Below are 22,531 nucleotides of genomic sequence, written 5' to 3'. Positions count from 1 at the left end.
GTCATCTATCTGAAAAGTAGGGGTCTATGTATGACACAGCAGAACTTAACTCTGTGACTGGATATCTGAAAGGGTTAGAGTTGTGCCACTTCAGAAGCAATGAGTATACAGTAGCAGAATTACAGCAAGTAAAACAAAATGCTCCACTGCCAAGAAACAGAATCTGAGGTGACAAATAACTTACTTTTATTAATTACACTTACCTAATGAATTCTATAACAGTGTAAAATATCTTATCCTAAACAAAGCCATAAAAACAGTTGCATAATACTGGCTGCTTGCAAGGCTACAATCTCTACAGAAACTTCTATCAATAAGACCTCCAAAACATGTAATGAGCCGAGAGAATCGGCTGAAGTCACGTTACGTGTTCTTTTCAGCTGCATACATCTTTGCAGATGTGTGCTTTTACAGGAACTTCTGCTGAAAATTAGAATTTTTCTCTCATAGGATCTCTATATAAGATTTCACAAAAAAATGTATTTGGCTCTGTAAAGATCAAATTTCTTTTTCTTTACACTCCTCAAATTCTGAGACAGAAACAAGTTATTAGTAGTTATATAATGCAATAATACTTTACCTTCAATTTGTTTCATATTCCAATACATTTCTGTAGTTCAGATATAAAAATGAAAGGATAGAAAGAGAGATCTTATTTATAATTTAGAACAAGAGTGAATATGTAAGATTTTGATGAAATTGTTCTTTGGCCAGCGTTTTTAATAACACCTTGCCTCCCATCTTCCTCAGTACCAAGTCAGGAAAAAGTGTGTCTTTACTCAATGATCATATGTCCTCTCTGAACCAGCAGTGAGCACTGTTTCTGAAGGTCATTTCCTCTTTCTTCACAGTTTAGTACCGATCCAGACCAACCTTGTTTAGCCTGAAATCAGACAGTGTCGGAGTTCAGGGTCATATGGCTTCAGGCAAAACGAACTGGGCCTAGTCATTAAGATGGATGTTATGTACAATTTCAGTTTAAAAAGAAGAGTAATATATAAACCAGCACAGTTTATAAATGCTGAGTTCACAGCTGCTGCTTTTGTTTACTGATGCATATTTCTAGTCCATACAAAAGCTTGACCTTTCCTGTGTTAAGGCTGTAATGCACTAGTTCAGGGAAATAAAATACAGATGGAGGTTAGCAGGATAAAATAGATGAAATGTAGCACACAAATATACAGATACTTTACATCTCTTACTCAGCGTGCACTTAGTTTCATGTCAGACACATTTCACCAGGATAACAGCAAATATTAAAACTAAGCATGCATGAGCAATGTCCCTATTTAATGTTAATTTGATAGCAATGAAAGGAAAACTAGGAACTTTACAACGAACTTTTGGAAACCAATAAAGCAAGTATGAAAAGTGCATGACTCCCAACAACAGCTTTAGAACAGCTTTTGTATGTGAGGTGTCTAAGCAAGTTTTCACTTGGAGTATCTTGGGGTCCACAGAAAATCTGAAAAGCACTGCTATAGGCAAAACGTCATCAAGATTACACTTGGCTTACAAAGTTACACATTGATCTGTCTGGATATACATTGTCTTGAAGAAATTTCTGAAGAACTGAGCTGCCATCGAGACACAAAATATAAGTATTTTTAAAAGTGCCTATTTGTAACCAGTTCAAATCATGTCCCTAGTTCTATTTCTAAGAATTCTACCAGAAATTTTGCTTATAAAGAAGCTCTGCATTCTGGTCATGTTTGCAACAGAATTCTTAAAATTTATCCCAGAACTGTGGATGTGTCACAATTTATTCTTTTGAAAATACTTTTATATCTGTACTACAAAGAGCAGAAAATTGTGTCTGGCAAGGTCTCCTGCTCCTGAATATTTACCCCTGCTTGTGCAGACTGGGATGCCATGCCTATGTTCTTGTAGATACGGTGTTTGCATAAGAGGACTGATGCTGCTCACTCTGGAGATGTTCTAGGCATGGCTGAATCCGGAATGGGTAGAACAAGTCCACCAAAGATCTACGCTGCTTTGCAGCAGCCTGAGGCTGCCCTTTTTTGTCAGAATTAGCAGTTCTCACAGAAATTTCTTGAGATTATATTATTATATTAAAAGGTCAAGTATTTTTTGACAATTCAGCAGCCCTAAAGGTCACTGTGTTTGGTTAAACTGTGGTGGCACATTGTTCCTTTTGAGAGTTTTCTCATCTGACAGACATTGAAAAAAGTCTCTAATAGTGTGTCAAGGAGTCTAATTTGTGTGATGTTAGGTAACGCAAATTTTAGTCTCATGAAATAGGAAACTACATATTTGTGGATGGTCCCAGACATCCATGGTCCCAGTGGGGACAATGAACAGAGAAGAATCACTAAGAAAAAAATGTCTGATGAGTTGAAACATCCTTCCTTGTCTGACCTAGCAAGCAAAGGTTGAAAGGAACAGAATCACATCTATAGATAACAGCAGGCAGGAAGAAAAGACCCGTAATCCCAAGAAGAACACTGGTTTAAAAGTGATTAGGCAAAATAAGGCTGGAAATTAGAAGAAAGTATATGAAATTCAAATGAGGACCTGAGCACTCTAGTAGATATAGCAGGGGTGAAAACATTGATATCTTTAAGATGGAGCTTGAGCATAACATGGCTGGTTGCAGTAGTGTTGGGTTAGACAGGGTCTATTACAGCAATCTGTCCCTACTTGAATCCTACAGTACACAAGCTGTGCACCTGGAACTTCAGAACTAACGGAGGCATTTTCGTGCCTGGGACACCTGCCTTTTTATGCTTACTATGTGTCCCATCTTCTCCTCTGTCACGGTGCTATCAGTGGTATCAAGAAAAAGGGACTAACAGCTCTAATGCCCCTTTAACTTCCTCTTGGATCAGAAATAGTGTGGCCAGGAGGACTAGGGAGGGGATTGTCCCCCTGTACTCAGCACTGGAGAGGCTGCACCTCAAATACTGTGTTGAGTTTTGGGCTTCTCACTACAAGAAAGACATTGAGGAGCTGGAGCATGTCCAACGAAGGGCAATAAAGCTGGTGAAGGTCTAGAGAACAAGTCCTGGGAGAAGTGGCTGAGGAAACTGGGATTGTTTAGGCTGGAGAAAAGGAGGCTGAAGGGAGATCTTATCGCTCTCTACAACTACCTGAGAACCACTGAGGTGGTGGTCCATCACTTTTCCCAAGTAGCAAGCAATAGGACAAGAGAAAATGGCCTCAAGTTGCACCAGAGGAGGTTTAGATTGGATATTAGGAAAAATTTCTTCACTGAAAGGGTTATCAAGCTGCCCAGGCTGTCCAAGGAAGTGGTTGATTCACTGTCCCTGGAGGTATTTGAAAGATGTGGTGCTCAGAGACATGGTTTACTGGTGGACTTGGCAGTGTAAAGTTAACGGTTGGACTCAATGATCTCAAAGGTCTTTTCCAGCTTAAATGATTCTATGATTCTATGACTCTTCTTATCTATTACTTCCCTTTCCAGTAAACAGACCTTTAAAAAGGGAACATACAAAAGCAACATCACAAGAGAGATGGAAGGCAGCTGAACAGAAGTCTTTATTCGGTATTTATTTTGCTATAATTATGTACCAGTATGCTAGAGCATGAGGACATATGTCAGTATTTTCAGTTTGCAGGTTGCTAAGAAGTTATGAACAACACAAGTGAACAGACATGTTATATCAGAAAGGAAAGCTGCTGAAGAGTCACATTGCCTTGAGGAACAAGTCATACCTATTCTGCATTACAGAAAGGGAAGAGAATGTACTCAGTTAAGCATTCCCTACATTAAAAAAAGAGTTTAATTTTTGAAAAATAACAGTGCCAGTAAATAGGATTAATTTTCAAGAAGAAACATGCTTTTTTGTGACAGCAGTCCAGCTTTTCAAATTATTTATAAAAAGATTATTCCACACTTGAAATAAAACTGTCAAGCTCTTGGGTTCGGTTGCGTTGTTGGGGTTTTTTTGCACGTTTTCTGGCCTTATCAGGTATATCCTGATCCAAAAATAAGCATTTGATCATTTAATAGTGAATGTAAATGGTTGGCTTTTGACCAGGAAAGCTGTGAAAAAGGAAATTCCTTTTCATAGTCAGCTATAAACACTTCTAGTTAATTTTTTTACTTGTATTTTTTCTTATTTGTAGTGGTGTTTACTCATCATGTGTGCCAATCATCACAGAGAGAATATAAGAATACTTGAAAATATGTATGAGGAAGTACAGTACTGGGGACCTGGAAATTTTGCATACAAAAACGCTGGCTAAGGAGCATTCATATCTACTCTTGAAAAAATAAATACATGGACCATTGCCTATTTTTCAGGAATTTTAGAAGATACCAAAAAAGTGAATTGGCTTTCCTTTTATATGATATTAAGAAGACGTAATTCTCCTATATTTAGTAACACTAATCCCTGCAATGGGGATGGTTTTGAGGTTCATCTGCATTAGTCATTCTATGGAAATTTGCTCAGTGAAGTACAATTACTAGTTTCTAGTCAAGGCAGGCAGACTGGAGAGGCACTACAGGGACCCATGATTCCTGTTTGAGCAGCTGGAATGAAAATTTATAGTGCAAAGGCTAGCATTCATTTTGCCATTTCTATTACAACTGCCAGTCATTCCCACCCTCATTGCCAACAAAGTGTTGTCTGCCAAGCACGGCAGCCAGTCTGAAAGAAGCTTCACCAAACATTGCACTGGCTCTGAGTCCCACAGCTGAGGCTTGAAATGAACCCTTAGGGAAAGGCAGTAAATATTCTAAAACTAGATGGACAAATGGAAACCTTTGCCTGTAGTCAAGGCAGTGGAAGGTCTGCCAAACTTTCTGCCACTAGCAATGACTCCCAGCATACCTCCCCTTCTAGCTGCTGTCATTCATCTTTTCCAGGAAGCCCTTGGAATGGCACAGGCACTGCGGAGCAGAAGGGGAGAAGACAGATTGCTAAAACATCTTCTCATATTCTGTCAAATCCAAGCCTTACAGTGGCACAGAAGAACACGGGACCTAAGTGGCTCCTTCCTCTTTTATTCCAGTCAACTTGTCTCTGATGAACATACTGTACTATGAATTGATTCCCAGAGGAATGAATAAAAAATGAGCAATTAGGCAACCTACTTCACCTAAGTGTCTTCCCACCATTGTCCATCTGGTCTCATGTTAAACAATTAATTTAAGAGACACAGAGTCACTCCAGTAGGTTTCCTTTTTTTCAATGTAAAAAAACACCCCAATCTATTGGAGGCAATTTCTGTCACACTGTCTCCCTCCTCTGTGCTTATATTTTGCATGTGCTTTACAGCACTTGTTCTAACCACTTGCATTCCTCATTTTGCCAATACAGACACATTTAGTTCTCTTAAGCAATCACTTCAGATGGAACAGCACAGTTGGAATAAACTATAAGGCAGCCAGATCTCTGCAGCAGAGGATGTATCAGTCACTGTATGCCTTGCCACTGTTGATAGTAGCAGGACCAAACTCATCCAAGACTGTTGGCCAACACCAGAGTACTAGAAACGTGATTCCTCCCATTGCTGCAAATTACTTCTGTGTTCAAATCTAAATAGAACGTCTGTAACCAAGCAACCCTATTTCTATTCACAGCCATTGGCACTTCTGCACATGATCTTCTAGATCTTTTGAGGAGTTAAGATGGAGAAATGAAGACAAAAGACATTTGCAAGGATTTTCAGGCCCAGTTCCTTTCGGACCACCCAAAACACAGGGATGGCTTGAAATGCTCATGCCTGATCTGCTTATTTCCACAAGAAATAAATTTTCATTAAAACGTCTTTTTCTTTCCATTAACTGGCTAAAAAACCCCTAACCTAAAATATCTTTGTGCAACCTCAAGAGGGCAGCATGGTATTTCAAGAATCACCTAAAGGTAATGCTTTAGCATAACACCAGGCTCTAATGACAGCATAGAATTAAGGTTGTCGTAAACATTAATTATGGAAAAAAAAAAAAAGAAAAAAATAAGGTAAGTCCATTGGCAGTATCATTAGCTCACCTGTTTTGCTGCTGTCCATGTAGTGCCACATGGCTCACAGTAGCAGATGGTGCAGGACTGCGGTTTCCAGATATATATGTCCCATATGCTGCAGCAGCTCCTTCAGCACAGCCCTCCGTGCCAGTTGTTGCTTAACCAATACCTACTATGAGCAATCTGTCAAAACCGTGATAGCACCGTGTCTAGGGCAAGAACAGCCTAGTCCTGTGATAATTAAATACTTGTCTGTGAGTGGTAATAATTCTGCTCATGGTTTCAATTGGTACAAAGAAATTTAGGATTATAGAAATACTGACTGCAAGATGATCTCAGGATTGACTGAGTACAGTTGTCTTTTATGGCACTGCATCATTTAATCTTTTCATAAAAGTGTTATATTCCATCTTAAAATTAGATTTTTTTTTCCCTCTCACTATGTCTCTTGGAAGACTATTTCAGAATTTCTTTGCTCTAACTGACCTTATATGAAAATTCCACTCCAGATTTATTCTTACCCAATGTAGATCTTTTGGTTCTTGTGTCAACATTATCTGTTAGCCCCTACACTGCCTCTGTTTCTTTTATGCTATGACGAAACCCTTGATCATTTTAGTAATGTATTCCTTAATCATTTTAGTAACAATTCTGTCTGCCTGTTCCCATTTTAATCTCCTTCCTTGAGCACAGGTAGCAACTATATTCCAGATGAATAAACCCCAAATCATTGGCCTTAATACTTCTTCAAGTCTATTGGAAAATCATCATGTCACCACATGTGCCTTCTGTAGCACTGATGAGCTAGGGATGGCAATGTTAGCATGTATTCTGAAGACTTGGAGAAGGAATAAACTTGAGAGCTAGCTGCAGGTACAACCTCCAATTCTGCCATCACTGTGCAAGTTCAAGACAAACAAGACTGCATTTCAAGTACCTCATTTCAGACTGGTGATAATATCCACCGATGCTACTATATAACTGATACCAAGAAATCTAACACATTCCATATGTTTTAACAGCATACTTTTCAGCTCACTAAAGTACTATATTGCTGTAATTCTCACAGTTAAGAGCTTTGATAGTGGTATATCACTGCATAACTCAGAGTAGTTCCCATATTAAGATAATTTATTTTTTCAATTGAATTTTCTAAAATAAAACCTCTCTCATTCCAGGATAATACCTTCTGTATTTTTTTTTTTAAATCGCTGTGATTAATTTCATCATAAATCCTGTATACTAAAGAGAAAATTTCTAACAGCACTTATATGACCAGTTCTCAACATCTTTCTCTCTCCCAATTGTAGAACATTGCCAAATAAAAACTAGTTTCTTCCTGATTTCTTTGCAGGTTATATTTTTTTTTTTTTTTAGTTTTGGGTTTGTTTCTGGGAAAGCATTTGACTTGAAACACAAAGGACTGCTCCTGGCTTCAGAAGTGTCCAGTGATTGCACAACAGAATAATCAGCAACATTTCTCATATAATTGGGACCTCATACTTGATTCCATCCCAAATGTACCAATTCTTCCAAAATTATTTGTGCTTAGCACTACGTGTTTTGATCCTGCAGCAAATCTGGCTGGGCTATGGCTGGGCTAAGCCAACCCTCATGGGGGACTTTCAGAGAGCAGCAAAACACTGCAGTACTTGTGCTGGCAGGGCCTGGGTGAGTGCTGAGCCCCTCTCAGAGGCCAGTGCGCTGGTGGTATGTGCATCTCTGGGTAAGTGCCTTAGTGCCCTATCAGCCAGAATCCTATTAAAGACCACTTGTGTTTGTGACTTGGGTGGAGATAAGCAGCACTACAGGGGGAGAAGAACTACCACACCCATTGGCCTTATGCTCATATCTAACAATCAGTTTTCCCTCTTCCTGTGAGCATGAAATAACGCACTGTGAAACAACACAATATCCAGCATAGCTGGCAATGCACAGCAACTAAACAGACTAAGTTTCATTCAGTCCTTGGCCTAGGAGCTCAATGAAGCTAGATACCAATTCCAGCAATACTGAAACACAGAGAGCTCCACAAACCACAAAATTCAAAAAAGCATTCAAGGAAGTGGTGGCAGATATTTTATCTCCTGCATGCTATGTAGTTCAGCAGCTAACCAGAGTTAACTAACACAAAAGAAAATGCAATAGCAAGTTACTTCTCTGACATTCTTTGTTTGACAGATGCAAACCCATTTTGTCTATCAGAACTTAACACTCCCTATTCTAAGTAGGAATTTGTCTTGCTCTCCTAAAGTTTATTGGGGGAATCTGTTCTAAGAATTCTGCATTTAAAATATCAATCCAATTAGATGCTTTTGATTTTTCAAGTTTTCTACACATTTAAGAAGTGATTTGATGTGGAATAAAGCAAACACTAAAAAACTTCCAGACTGAATCACCTTACAGGTGAAAAGATAAAACATACCAATGACTGAAAAAAGGAGCTGTATTTTCATGACTGACCAATACCACTTTCTGAACCAATTGGGCTCTGCAACTACATAATTCCTAGGAATTTAAAAGTAGCACTTCCACATGACTAGATCACTGAATCATTGTGGTGCTGTTTCTTCTTGTAAGGTATGCCCTGTACAGATGCAACCTCCAGATTTGTTGACATTTAGCTGACTTCTCTCAGAATTCTGATTCAGAGATCTGCTTTCTTGCAGAGAAGGATGAGTACACTCAATCTATGTATTAGTCCTGGCAGCTTTTTTCTAGTTGAGAAAGGAAAAGAGAAAAAGTAACAGGCTGTGACTCTTCAGAATAAATTGCTAGCTCACACCTGCAACGTTAGAACAGCTCTTCTGAGTCTGGGTTCACCCTTGAAGCTGGGTTCAGCTGTAAAAGTTTCTGGTATCATTTTTCCTAGCTGATCTCTATATTTTATTGTCCTAGGTACCTAGAAATTTTCAATTACACAAAGAAAGGAGACATTTGCACACATGCAATTACATTAATAGTGAAAAAACATGGAGGTGGGATTACCCAGCACTGGATACTATCATCATTCATGCTGTTGAGAAGACCACATGCTATGAGTTTAGTCCTGCACTTCTTTCATTCCCCAAACTCCTTCTGAGTCAGATCCAGGGTATAACCATTTTCTGCTGGACAAAGGCGGGGATAGTGCGGCTGTTAAGAGGCAGCTATGGCTCCTTGAAACTCTTCCTCAAGACCCAAATCTGGAGAAGGTTAAAGGAGATGGAAATCTGCTTTGACAGTTGCCAGATGGCAAAGGTTAAAACTGTATCTTCTGAAAAGAAATAGCAGAAAGACATGTCTCCAGTCACGTTTTCCTTCATCTCTAACACACATGCTGAACCAAGATTAGTGTACATCCATCTGTGCCCCCTGCCCCCCAACCCCAAGCTTTACATAACTGGAATTTATTATATCACTTTGTTAGCAGTTAGCAGGTTTTACACTGCATTATTTATTACCTTGAGAAAAACCAAAGTATCATCACTGGGTCTGAGATTCACTGAAAAAACATTAAGTGAGTCAACAAAAACCCAAGCTTTTCACACTTAAGGCAGACATTCAGTGACTTCCTTAATATATGTAAATATGTTCTGATCTGAGAGCTCAGCTAAGTAATTTAGTGGTGTCTATTATCTTCTGTTAAAGCCTTTGTGGTATTATTAGGTAAAATTAACTTATTTATGATGAACAAGATCTTCGGCTGGAGGGTGAAAGAGATAGTAAACAGCTTTTTCACCCTGTCCTCCAAAGACTAAAAGCAATATATCAGCCCAAAACACGCCCCTGTGAGTCCACACTGGAAAAGGAGATGGAGAAAGGTAGACTCCAAAACAAAGATCATAGGGCAAAATAATAAGGATTAACAAAAATTATGTAGGAGTCATGTTTCTTAACATGTGTTAAGATTTCTATCATTGCTGATGTTAATAATTGACATGAAGTATAGTGAGAGTTAGATAACAGCAGGAACTTTCAGGCCAGGAACTCATTTCATTTTCCAGTGGTGTGAGGCACTGGGTAATGGGGAAATGCATAACCTCATTTCTGGGATGATCTTGCTTCACTGCATTACATCTCGAGGAATTTTATACTGTCTAGAAAGATTTCTGCTTCTGGCATGTAACAGGAGGTGTTCTTCGAAGAATGAAAAAAGAACAGGATGTGAATCTTGTGTTCATGAAAGTGAGGAATTAATAGCAAAGCCTTGAGTCAGATATAAGCTGCGTGGGTATTGCATAAGCCTCATCACACAGCACTGCCATCTCACCCCAATTTATGACCTGGAACACAGGAACTTTTACAGCTTTTAGCTGGAACTGCAAGTTGTACCAAAGCATACAATGATTTTATAAATATAAGTGAAAGAGGTAAAAGCTCCAAATTTCTTTTGCTCTTTAGCCTAGCTAAAGTATAAGCTGGACAAAGTCTGATGACAGGCTGCACCTCCTGAGCCTGCAGATCACATTGCTGGCATTTGAGTTCACAGTTTAAATACAGTCACTCTACTCCCTGAACTCAGAGTGCACATGAGGCCAAGATTTGATCTCTAGCACAAGCAAGTACAAGTAAATGAGTAGGATCAACTTTAGCATGAGTATGATCTGTCCGTTCATGAGGGCAGGCCATGTGTTAATTTTCACCATCACATCTGAAAGGCCTAATATTTTTAATGGCCTCAGAGTGCCAGAAGGTCTCAGCCTGCAGACTGCCGAGCTCAGTGTTCTCCGAGTACAGCTTACCAGACTTACCAAAGAGAGGGAATTCAGGTTTTCACTTCGCTTTACACTGCCTGCTTTCTGGTTCATACCACCAAAAGCCAGCTTAATCCAGAGGCGAATCTACTACATGATATAACAAACGGCTACTGCTCTTATTTGTCCCGTATGTTCTTATCTTACAGTTTGCAATTAATCACCACCCTAGAAATCAAACACTAAGGTATTTGTACATTCTCTTTGAAAATACATTTCTATTTCCTTTTACTTGAACTGCCCTGTCCTTTGCCACACCTGCTCAATGCATCATTCTGCATAGCACACACTGTACATACCTGAAGAGTTTGATGACTCATGCTAGACAGGGAACAGAATCACTACAGAAAGAATATAAAATTGAAAATTATGATGCAATTAAATATAGAGGGATGTCTGTTCATTAGCAAATAAACACATTTCCATGGTGATGATAGTTACAAATGTCATGGCTGAGGTTCTGTTCTCAGTAACGTGCAGTTCTCTTCCGTGTGTGACCATACAAGCTACATGAGTACCAAGTTTGTACTAAGCATCTAAGTCATGTACAGGAAAACAGCAGATCTAATCCCATCTATTTAGTAGCTACACATTTTTTGATGCACATTAACTTAGGTTTTGTAAATGCTATTATCTTCTATCTGGAGATATTTTGCTCTTTGCAGAAAAGATAATTGGGAGAGGCTGATTTTATGGGAACGGCAATGAGATGAATTGGTCTCCTTTCTCACATTTATAGGGAAGTTTTCCTTGGTTTCAGCACAGCTCACAGGTACAGTTGAAGGTACATCTAGTTTCTCTGTACTGCCGTTAAGCTTAGAGTACTTACAAGGTTTTAGAACAAATACCTTAGATTCCCAAAGCTGTCCTTGTCCCTCATCACATAGCTTGCAGGGGTTGCTCCATTACATGCCTCAGGTCATGATGGTTTTGTATCTTTTGTTTTTAGTACTGAAATACTTTGCCATTCTGTGATGTATTTCTACTATGAATTAATAAGTTGTATTTTGCAAATACACAAACAGATGGCTCTGAAAATTGCTAGGCATCCATGTGTCTGAAGAACATCCACGTTATTCCTGGAAATAAACTCTGCTTATTTGTTTAAAAGAATTTCTGTACAAAATAGTCTGAAACAACTGGAAATGCTGAAAGCAATACTCAAATTGTTACACATCCCGAGGCCAATTCAGTGAAGTTCTTGTCATAGATGCAAAGTCACATCCAGTCTGAGATCTCCTTGGGTGATCACTTTCAGACTTCCATGAGGGTAAGCAGTTTTAGCAGTACCAGAGCTGAGAAAGATCAGCTTCTTACAATTTCATGGACTCACTTCAGTCAGCAATCGTTCATCAAAACTTCCGTGAGGATGGCATACTCACAGTGGTTCTCTGCTGTGTGGATTCTGCGATGTCTGTAAGTAGGCACCGTGACCTTCCCCATGCTGAGACACTGTCATATGTAAACCTACCTTCCCTTTTTCTCCTTTTCAAAGATGGTGGAACTGGCTGATATGGTTCAGAAGTTATAAGGACAAAAGGTGGAAGAGAAAGACACTGTGATCAAATAAACCCTGTTTCCACAGAAAATAAGGCTAAAAATAAAGTTATATACTGGATTTCAGAGAGTCTAATTTGTTGTGAGGAAGCTAAACCAGCACACATTTATGCATTACTTGTACTAACGTGGTGTGAAATACCACATCTCTTGGACCAACACAAGGACTGAGCTCTGAGTCTGATGAACTTGTATTATGAAGGAAGGAAAATGAACTAATACTTTATTCAAAGTTTTACTGGCAGCTTGTCTGTTCTGATGATTTAACTGTTATTTACACTGAAACCAACATCCAAGAAGATTGTAGCCCATGACTCCCAAGGGAACAGCTATGGAATTTTTGCATTCCGCAGAATGTTATGGGTTGGCAACAGCTCGTGTGTGCTACACAGATCACTTCAATCCCATGTGTTTATCCTATAAACAACAAAGTGCCTCACACCGTTGTGCTAAAGAAAATAGCTGAAATCTAAAGCAGTTCAGTCCTGTTTAAGCTGTCCCCAGACACACTGCCTACCACGCGGGTTTGTTTTTCATTTATTTGTTAATGAAAGCTGGCAGCAGATGCTACACTTTTATTGAGCACATTAATCATTGAAAGAAAACAATATTTCCGCTGCTCTGGCAACTCTTGTACTACACATAAATAAGGCCTGCTGCTTTCCTGTTAACCCTGTGCATAATGTAGAATCCCCTAAAGCACCGGGTTTCTTTGCAACAGTATATTTCTGCTGTAAGCCTGGATGCCTAGTGTGGATTCAAGTAAGATCTGAAACCACCCATCTGGCTTCTGATTCAAAATTTGACTTATGGCAATAATTACAAACAGTACGTGACAGGTGCTTGGATGCTTTTGAGAAACAGGAATGCAATCTTGAACCAGTTGCTAGTTTTCACAGAATAGTAGTGAGAACAGCAGCTTAACACTACTGACTCTGTCATTCATGGCTATGTTACAGCACTCACAACAGTATGTGCTGAAAGGCTGTAGGGCATTAGGGAATTTCTTATGCATGTGCCATATATACCCTTCATAAATGTATAGCCACTAGCACATTCACTTACTTGCTCATCTTGTTACAGGGTAACATGAGAGGTGTGTAAGTGCACAACCTACAGAGATCTATTTAGCTCTTAATCAGGCCTTTTCTTCTCCCCATTCCACAACAGGTTATGTTGTTAACGGCTCTCTTGGGACAACCTTCTGGCTTGAGAGCAAGCTACCCTGCACACACTGTTCTCACAGAAACTGCTTACAGCTCAATCCTGTACCTAAGAGCTCCAAACATTTAGATTCATTGCACTTCTGCTAATTTGTGCCATGCAGCAGAATTACAGCACATTACCCGTGGGGACGGCTCCAGAAGGTAATATGGCAATGTTTGGGTGGGGTAATGGGTCTTAAACTATGTTAACTAATAGGACCTACTCTCTTCAGCAAAGCTGCACTACTGCAGATGATAATCATAACCTTTATATTCTCATATCCCCACCGCTTTGTCCATGTTTCTGAGGAGGAAGAGTAAATCAGATAAATGCATTTCATGCAGCTGTGGAGGTATTGATCCAAGACCAAAGCAGCCATCAAGTACAGGCTACTTTAAAAACATTTTACTGCCCAAACAACCTGTTACTCACATATAGTTTCTTTATTTCCTGCAGTGGAGAAAATCCCTGAGGTCAATCTATTAAACTCAGTAGAGACACCAATGATAAATGTTATCCTCCCCGTGTCTTTATTATTGTATATGTTACACAGAGGATGTACCTGCCTGGTGACCAATTCACTTCTGCTGCAGAATTATGGGAAGCTATTCTAAGAGTTAAGTATAGCAAAGGAGATGACAAGCAGTCCTTGGGGGAGGTCTACATACTAGTCTACAAAGAACAAATTACCATGGAAATCTCTATAATATAGAATACTTTACTGTGCTGAATTAGACATTACTTCCCCCCTGCCCCCCCAAGCATAGCTTCCAAATTGCTTTGTTAAGTCAGCCCTAGGAGAAATCATTCGAATGCACACATCTTCATTAGTCTCTGTAATGAATTCAGTGCAAATTATAAATATACCAGGTAAAATAGTTTTACTCTGGTCTACTTGGGAGCATGTCTCTTAGCTATATCCAGCTTTATTCACACTTCTTCCCTCTTTGCCCACATGAGTACAGTAGCAGAAAATAGACTGGACTGAAAAAACAAAGGTGGGATGTCATAGAAAAAGTGTTAGCAGGTACTCTTCAGTTCTCATGGCACTTACAGTAAGCACAAATTTCAGTTTCTCATTTTAGACACCTTGGCAATAGACTTCTTGAAAATGCAAGACTGTGCCTGCTTGGTAGTTAAGTTCATATCTCTTCAGTAGATACTGCATTGTCCAGCTTGAAACAGGTGTTTTCTAGTAAGGACTAGACTAGTCCAGCTTGGTGTTTACATGAATTTGTGTACAACATCTAAGTTTGTTCTGTGCATTATCTTTTAGCTTTCCTCTGTCCTGCAGGTTTACCCTAAAGGAGTAAAGTTTATTGTGAACAGTATTTATTAAACAAAAGATAGTGACAGATGGAGTTTCTAAAATAATAAATAATACTTGATTTAATTATTTCTTTCTACATTAATGTTTTAAGATCTGTATAACTGCAAAGAAAATATCACAGATGAATACCAGTTCTCTTTCTTTTGAGTTCATATGATCTCTAGCACAGGAAAATAGGAGCTATTAGAAAACAATTGCTTAACAATTTTTAAACTAATTTTGCCACCCTTCCCACTGAAACCAAACTGTACCTGGTTTACTGATGTCAGTGCTGAAGAAATTCCTTCATAGGACATCACAGAAATTCTGTTATTATTTGCCTGCATTTCTACCTAAAAAGCTTAAATATAGCTGTGGAAAAAGGTGTGTGAATTAGATTTTAGTCTAACAAAAAAAATTTAAATACTTAAGGCAAGTATGTCACTATGCCTGCTGTAACTTTCTTTGGCAAAGACAGGTGAATCTTTTGCTGCTGATGCTAATATTAATGTGCCTCAGATAGTAAAACTTAAAAACCCATTTGATTATTCTACATGCTTAGAGAGTTTGGATGCACAGTTTAACATGTTTCATAGAAGTCTGGCCAGTGCAAAAATCAATCACCATCTAAGTGTCTTAAGCAAGGTATTTTTCAATACTCAAAGTCCTGGCTTCAGTATTTTACTGATCCTCACAATGCTAGTTCTACTTACTGCTATAGCTTCTAAAGAGACTTGAGTTTTAAATTTTTATTTCTGTCTTCCAGATATTCTCAAAGATTATGAAATTCAGACTGGAGCTGAAAACCATGTGATGAATAGGTAAACACTAAGTCTGGCTCACCTCCACACACTGTTCCTCCGAGTAACATTTTTTTGAAGTAAATTTTGAAGTAATGTTTTTCTCACCTAAATAGATATCAAGTGTTGAAAGAGAAGAAAGAGAAGTATCAGCTAAGGAAGTACAGCTTTTTACAGCTACTTTTTCTAGTGAAACCTATGTATTAACATCTGGGTTTCCATCTACATTTTCTGGGTATATCCTTAACTGGTAAAACACATACTTGTGTACCTGTGTGACAACAGAAGGTGACATGAGGCTCTTCAGAAACTTTCCAGTCTATCATAAAGAAAGATACTTCTTACACAAAGAGGATGTCATTACTTCAAACCACAGAACACTTTAACACAGTGGCTTACATTTCCAATTCTACTTTATTATCAGTCATATCTAATATTACTAGCTGTTTATTTGGGAGCAATAGCATGACAATACTTTGATAGGATCACAGGATGGTTTGGGTTGGAAGAGACCTTAAAGATCATCTAGTGTCACCCCCCTGCCATGGGCAGGGACACCTTCCACCAGCCCAGGTTGCTCACAGCCCCGTCCAACCTGGCCTTGAGCCCTGCCAGGGAGGGGGCAGCCACAGCTTCTCTGGGCAACCTGTGCCAGGGCCTCACCACCCTCACAGGGAAGAATTTCTTCCTTATATCTAATCTAAATCTGCCCTCTTTCAATTTAAATCCATTACTCCACACCCTATCTCCACACTCCCTGATCAAGAGTCCCTCCTATCTTTCCTGCAGCCCCTTTCAGCCCTGGGAGGCCGCTCTAAGGTCTCCCCGGACCCTTCTCTTCTCCAGCTGAATCCCCCAACTCTCTCAGCCTGTCCTCACAGGGGGGTGCTCCAGCCCCTGAGCATCCTCGTGGCCTCCTCCGGACTCACTTGCTTTGCAGTATATTGTTTGAATTCTAATGACTGTGCAAGACATTAAAAAAATGCTACCACAAGAAATGACATACAGGGCACATTTCTGGCAAATAGAAATTATCCTTAGTATAAACCAGTGTATGTTTGGGATAAAAGAACTGGGCTATTAACTTCTGTTCATGTTAGACTATAAGTGGGAGATAATTTAAGCTTTGTTCCTCCAGCAAAAATCATGTAACTATACTTACATGTTTATAAAATATGCTGACAATAAAATTACAAAACAAAAAGCAAGTCTATTATTTTACAGTAGATTTTTTGGAGTCCTTGGAAATAACTTAAGTCCTCTAATATGTTTGGAGAAGGGGAAGAAGGAAGAGAGGTCAGGAAAGAGAAAGGATGAAATTAGGATATTCATAGTTCTGACAAACCAGCTTAGAATATTATCTTTCTCTTCCAGGCAATAAACCAAAGCTATTTTTTTTTAGCTATTCTGTATTGGGTCTTTAAGCATTGTGTCTTTAATTATTAGAATGTGCACTTAAAAATTACTTACTACTTGAATTGTCTAATCTTGTTATGGTAGATCTGTTCAAATTTTTTTACCTTTCTTTTTTAGCTTTTGTTTCAATGCAGATAGAGCTGTGAAACTCCATCCTTTCTGGAATTCATTTGTAGTCAAAATACAGTGTAGATGGATCAGCAAATACTTGAGAATGTGACTGTATGCCTTATGAGTTGCAACTGCTGAACTGCTAGGTTATCATGGTCTCTAACTATTGATTACTTTTGCAAGTAAGATGATCTATCTAGTTGACTTGTACATGTCAAAGATAGCAAATTGCCAAATAGATGTCAGCAACAGAACAATAAATAAAATAAGAATAAAGGAAATGGTTGGGACAAAAGTTACCCAGCTAACCATTACAAGCATTTGCTTTTGCTGCAGACCTCATCCACTGTCAGGGAACACACTGTTCTGCAGCATTTCAGAATGTATGGCTGAATCAAAATGCACAGGCACACAGCAGGCTGACAGGCTGGAGGAAGACATCTTACTTCTGTAATGCCATGTTTTGATGGTGCTTCAGCAGTAATACCCAATTTCTCAATGACATTTAGAACCAGCAGTGCCTCGATCCTTTTATACCATAGCCCCAAGACAACTCAGCACCAATTTGTAATTAGAACATATATTGGAAAAATTTGTTATGCATAGTATGACACCAAAGGCTGTCTGAATTTGCTGCCATTCACACTCACAGAAACCACAGTCTCATTCTTTCTGAACCTTTCCCTAAACATGGATGCTGGCATGAACATGAGAGGATGTCTGTGTACACATGGATTCAGAACAATGAGTCAGCCTCTCTGCTTTAATAAAAAAAGAAACAAACTTGTAAAAACACTCAAGTGATTTTTAGTAAATCAACAATGTTATACAAATAAAATACGATAGCTGTGTGAGTTCATTAAAGCCAATTACATCTAAATAACCACAATACAGAGGTGTGAACTGTTCTTTGCCAGTTACTCATTAACCCATCTTCATTAATCATAAAAAATGTTTTTACATCATTCTTGATTCTATAACTGCAATCTCCCAGTCAGTGTTCTGCTCAGGTGGCCTTGGTCCAGTCACTATCCCTTCTTTCCTTGCAAAGATATTTTGCAATAGCAGCTGATGAGTGAGAGTTATAGAAGGAGATTCTAAGCTTACCCTACAGATGAAAATTCTTCCAGATTAATCTTGATGTTTCGAGGTTTTTTGAATCTTAAATTTTATTATTAGATATGAGAGAAGTTTTTGCTTACCAACAAAGAAACCAATATACTTTTCATAGAACATTTACAGAAGTTAATTGCCTGTGGGAATGTATTTTAGAATACTTTCCAGGGTAAATACAAAATGGAAAAAAAAAAGAAAAAAAAAAGAAAAAAAAAAGAAAAGCAATTAATTAGATTTCATTTGTAGCAGGGGCTGGGCAAAAGCAAAAACCAAACGCTACATGCAGCTTTTTCCCCACTTTTCATACCTAGTTCAAAGTCCTGTACATCATACCCAGGAAAAAATGGAAGAAAAAATTAATGTTAAAAATGCAGGAATCAAAACTCAGGTAATCTTGTTTTATTCCTTTCAATCACATAATACTATTCAAACTTCTTCACATACAATGGAATCAATACTTCTAAGAGAGACACAAAAAATGGAAGGGAATGTATACTAATTAAAGTAATTAAAACCAAAACCAGGAGTAAAATCTACACTTACTAAGAGTCTGTGTGCAAATATTAAATGTGCTCAGTGCTCATGCTCTGGATGCCATTTTACCTTTGCCTACATCCTATTCATTACAATGCCTTTGCAGTTGTACCTGTCTATGAAAATAATGGTTAACAAATATGGAAGTCATATCCTAGCAGGTGACATAACTGGTAATTTCTTAGGTTTCAGGATGAAAGAACATTAATTTAGCCAGAAAAATTTGTGTGTCTTATTTATTATTCATTCTAGACATAAACGCATTAAATTGAGGCAGGTACAATGATCTAATCTGGCCAGGTTATAATTTCTTTGCAGAAATATCTAAAAGGAAAAATCAAATGGAAAGAATAATTTAGGATATGTCTGATGTTTCTTCCTTGGCCTCATGCTTCCCCACTCAGACAACAGAAGAGTCTTCAGTCCCAGGAAAGCCTAGATCTCAAGAGAGCTGCTGAAGACAATGGGCATTAAGAAACTTCACACATCTGAATGACTTCCTTGCAGCCTCTTGGAAAATTCTTTCAAGTTGCTAACACCCACAGCAGCTGGAGAAACATCTTCTCCCAAAGAGTGGGAATATTTGCACATTACCGAGGGTGAAATTCTCCAACTCTGGCATCCATGATGAAGCAGGTTGGTATGATATGATCAGATAGGCTTGGAGCAGGGCTAATGAACTGGAGCACACCATAAAGTCCGGATGGTCAGTGACCCATTGCAGCAGTTATGCTCATATAAATAACTATAACCCAACTTCTGTCATTCCCACTCATTTTTGCCTGTCCATGGAGTTGTATTGTGTGTTTGAGTATGGAATTTGGTCTTGGAAAACCAAACATTTCTTCCAAGAAGTCTGCCTTCTTGCTTAGGAAAACTGTGGATAAAAATTAAGATTCAAGGTCTAATGAGAAACATTCTGATTGACAGTGGGAATACTAATATTAATACTGTCTTACACTGATTAGTGTTTATGTCAGTGACATGTCTGTATACTGAATCAGCAATCATTTCTGTAATAACTAGACAAAAGACCAGGCAGTTGAAACATTGTCCTGTTACATAAGTGAAAGAGCAGACTATGTCCATGACAGATAATTAAATTATTAAGATTTTTACTTGTGTGGTTCAGAGTAGAATTTGACTCATCGACATAATCATCTTGTATTCATCATTAATTAACTCGCATTAACACTTTTAATGAAGTTACATTCAATTTACAGATAATGTAAATTCAAGTATATTTCAAGTGGCGATTTAAGCAATACTGCAAGGCACAGCTTTCCTATTATGGCAGCTCTAATAGGCTGCTGAAATTTATTCCTCAAATGCAACACCTGAAGTCTAAAAAATTAAAGTGATCTTTTCCCCCAAACAGACACATTCTTTGTCAAGGCAGGAATGCCAGAAGCTCAGCCTCAAAGGTTGCTTAAATTATCCTGCCCTTTTCTACTGTGACCACAGGTTTTTGCTTGCTGCTTTTAACCTTGCAGATAGACACAGGTAACATGATGCTTATCTTACAGGCAGGAAGTTTGGCAAGCAGCTTTCAGAGTCCAAAACAAATAGTCCTCTGTGGATTGGTCAGCAGGACGCTGTGGAATATAAAGCTACTTTGGCCCCTCCCCGTGTCCCCGTATATCAAGGTTTAAGCTTCATTGAGTCCAGTATAGCGATCTTAATCAAGATTTTTCATGCATCAGAAAACAGTACAGCTGCTAAACTTTCTTTAATAAGTGTTTTATAGCTGGGGAAGCTGAACAGGAACTAGCTAAAAAGAGATGACTTACTTCTGGCCTTATTAAGCAGCAATTCATTGTAACTCAAGCTCTAACATTGTTTTCCTCTAACATAAAAGAAGGATGTTGGTTTTGGAATGTTGCATTTTCTCTTGCAGCATTCCTTGCAAATTCAAGAAGCCAAATGCACTTGATAAGTCTCAGGAGAAAGTCCTGCATTTCTAGTTTCCCATCAAGTAAAGCAGATGCAGTCATCTTCCCAGGACTTACTGGCAGCACAGTCTTTATAAAGCTCACCTAGAGATTTCATACCTTTTTTTTAAAAAAAAAAAGAAATTAATTTCCTAATACTTTATTGAGCCCATGTTGGCAATGATAACAGAATATCCTGTTAAAGAAGGCAGGTCATGAAAAATGGCCACACTGGAATTTCAGTGAAGTGGCACTGAAGATTTTTCAATGGAATATATTTCACCTTTGCAGACAAGTTTTACAGTAGTAGATTATTAAAAATTCTTTTATTAAAGATCAAATAGCCTTTTTTTTACTTTTTTTTTTTTTTTTTTAATATTTAAAGGAATGGGCATATAGTAAGCATGACTCAGCATTTAGGTAACACTATGCACACACTGTGCAATCTGTTGGCTGTCCAATTAGCCTGTCTTGACACATCCATTTCCATAGCATCACGGAATTACTGTTTTTCAAAAAATGCTAGCTTTTTTATTCTAGCTAAAGCTTTCAGATATACATACCTGAGTTTGCTCTAGGGTGCTATCACTAGCTGTACTTGCAATTCTGCAGTGGGTATGTTTCTATCAGACTGAGCAGACTGTCATGGGATGGCTTTGTGGCCACCCTGCTCCTGAAAACACTATTATTATTACTATCATTGTTAATAATGTAAATTCCTATGGTATAGAAACTGGGAGTAACACTCATGCAACACTATACTAGATGCTGTAGAAATACAAGCTTCAGACTGAAACACCTTGAATGAAAGTAAATATTTGCTTATATATTCTTATTTTACAAGGAACCCCTTCTATATGAGATGGTATATAATAAATAACCATAGACTTGTTAAAGGTTATGAAGAAACAGAATGACAACATAAACAGACATAAAAATAATCTTCAGTTTGAAGCTACAGGAAATAGTCGTGAACCTGAAGGACATACATCAATCTAAGGATATCGAAGGAAAATTTCACTAACAACAGTAAGACACAAGAACTAGTAATAATTTATGACTTAATTCTTTATTTCAACCAATTCTTAGCTAGAGTTTTGGATGACTAAGAATCCTTATAGCTTCTTAGATACAGTACTATGTCTTTGAGTCATTGGAAGCTGTTGAGTGCTGTGCCAGCCCCTGAAGAATCTAATGGGATCCCAGCTCCTGTCCTACCTGCCTCTGCAGATGTTGCACAGCATTCTTCCTACAGTAGTTCAAGCAAACAATCTCTGTTATTCCTCCTACAAGCCAGGACAAAGAGTAGGCCCTGCTAAGGTAGAACAGAAAAAGTAATTTGTTTCCAGAATGTGATATTTCTACTCAGTTAAGAATGGGTCATGTGATAAGGTTGTGTAGAAGAGGCATACCCATGTGTTAAATCTAGAAATGGCTATATACAAACAACTGATTCCTAAAGGAGGAGTGCCAAGCATTTTCTCTTGTTAGATCAAAGTTGCTTGATGTTCTCAGTTTTCGACTTTTGAGATTAGGATCCTGTAGGAGGTACACTCCACAAAAGCAGCAGTGCATTATCTCCTCTCTACCCTTCCCTTCTTCCTTTCCTATGCAAAGATAGATCAGGGATCAAGCTAAACAGATTATTTCTAGCTGACACCCAGAGCAAGGTAGAAAATGGAACCATTGTACATCAAATGTGTCCTTTGCAGACTCCAGTCTGGAAGTGTGGAACTATGAAGAGAAGTTAGAATGTGTTGAGTATACATCATCATCTGCATTTACATCTACCTTCCGTCTCAGCTCTGAAAGGCTGTTGTTCATCTCTACTGATCTTACAGGAGAAGAAGGGATCCCTTGA

This window comes from Athene cunicularia (assembly GCF_003259725.1).
Source record: "Athene cunicularia isolate RWA chromosome 13 unlocalized genomic scaffold, athCun1 chr13_part1, whole genome shotgun sequence".
Taxonomy (NCBI): Eukaryota; Metazoa; Chordata; class Aves; order Strigiformes; family Strigidae; genus Athene; species Athene cunicularia.
The sequence above is the reverse complement of the archived record's forward strand: the minus strand, read 5'-3'. Positions refer to the sequence as shown.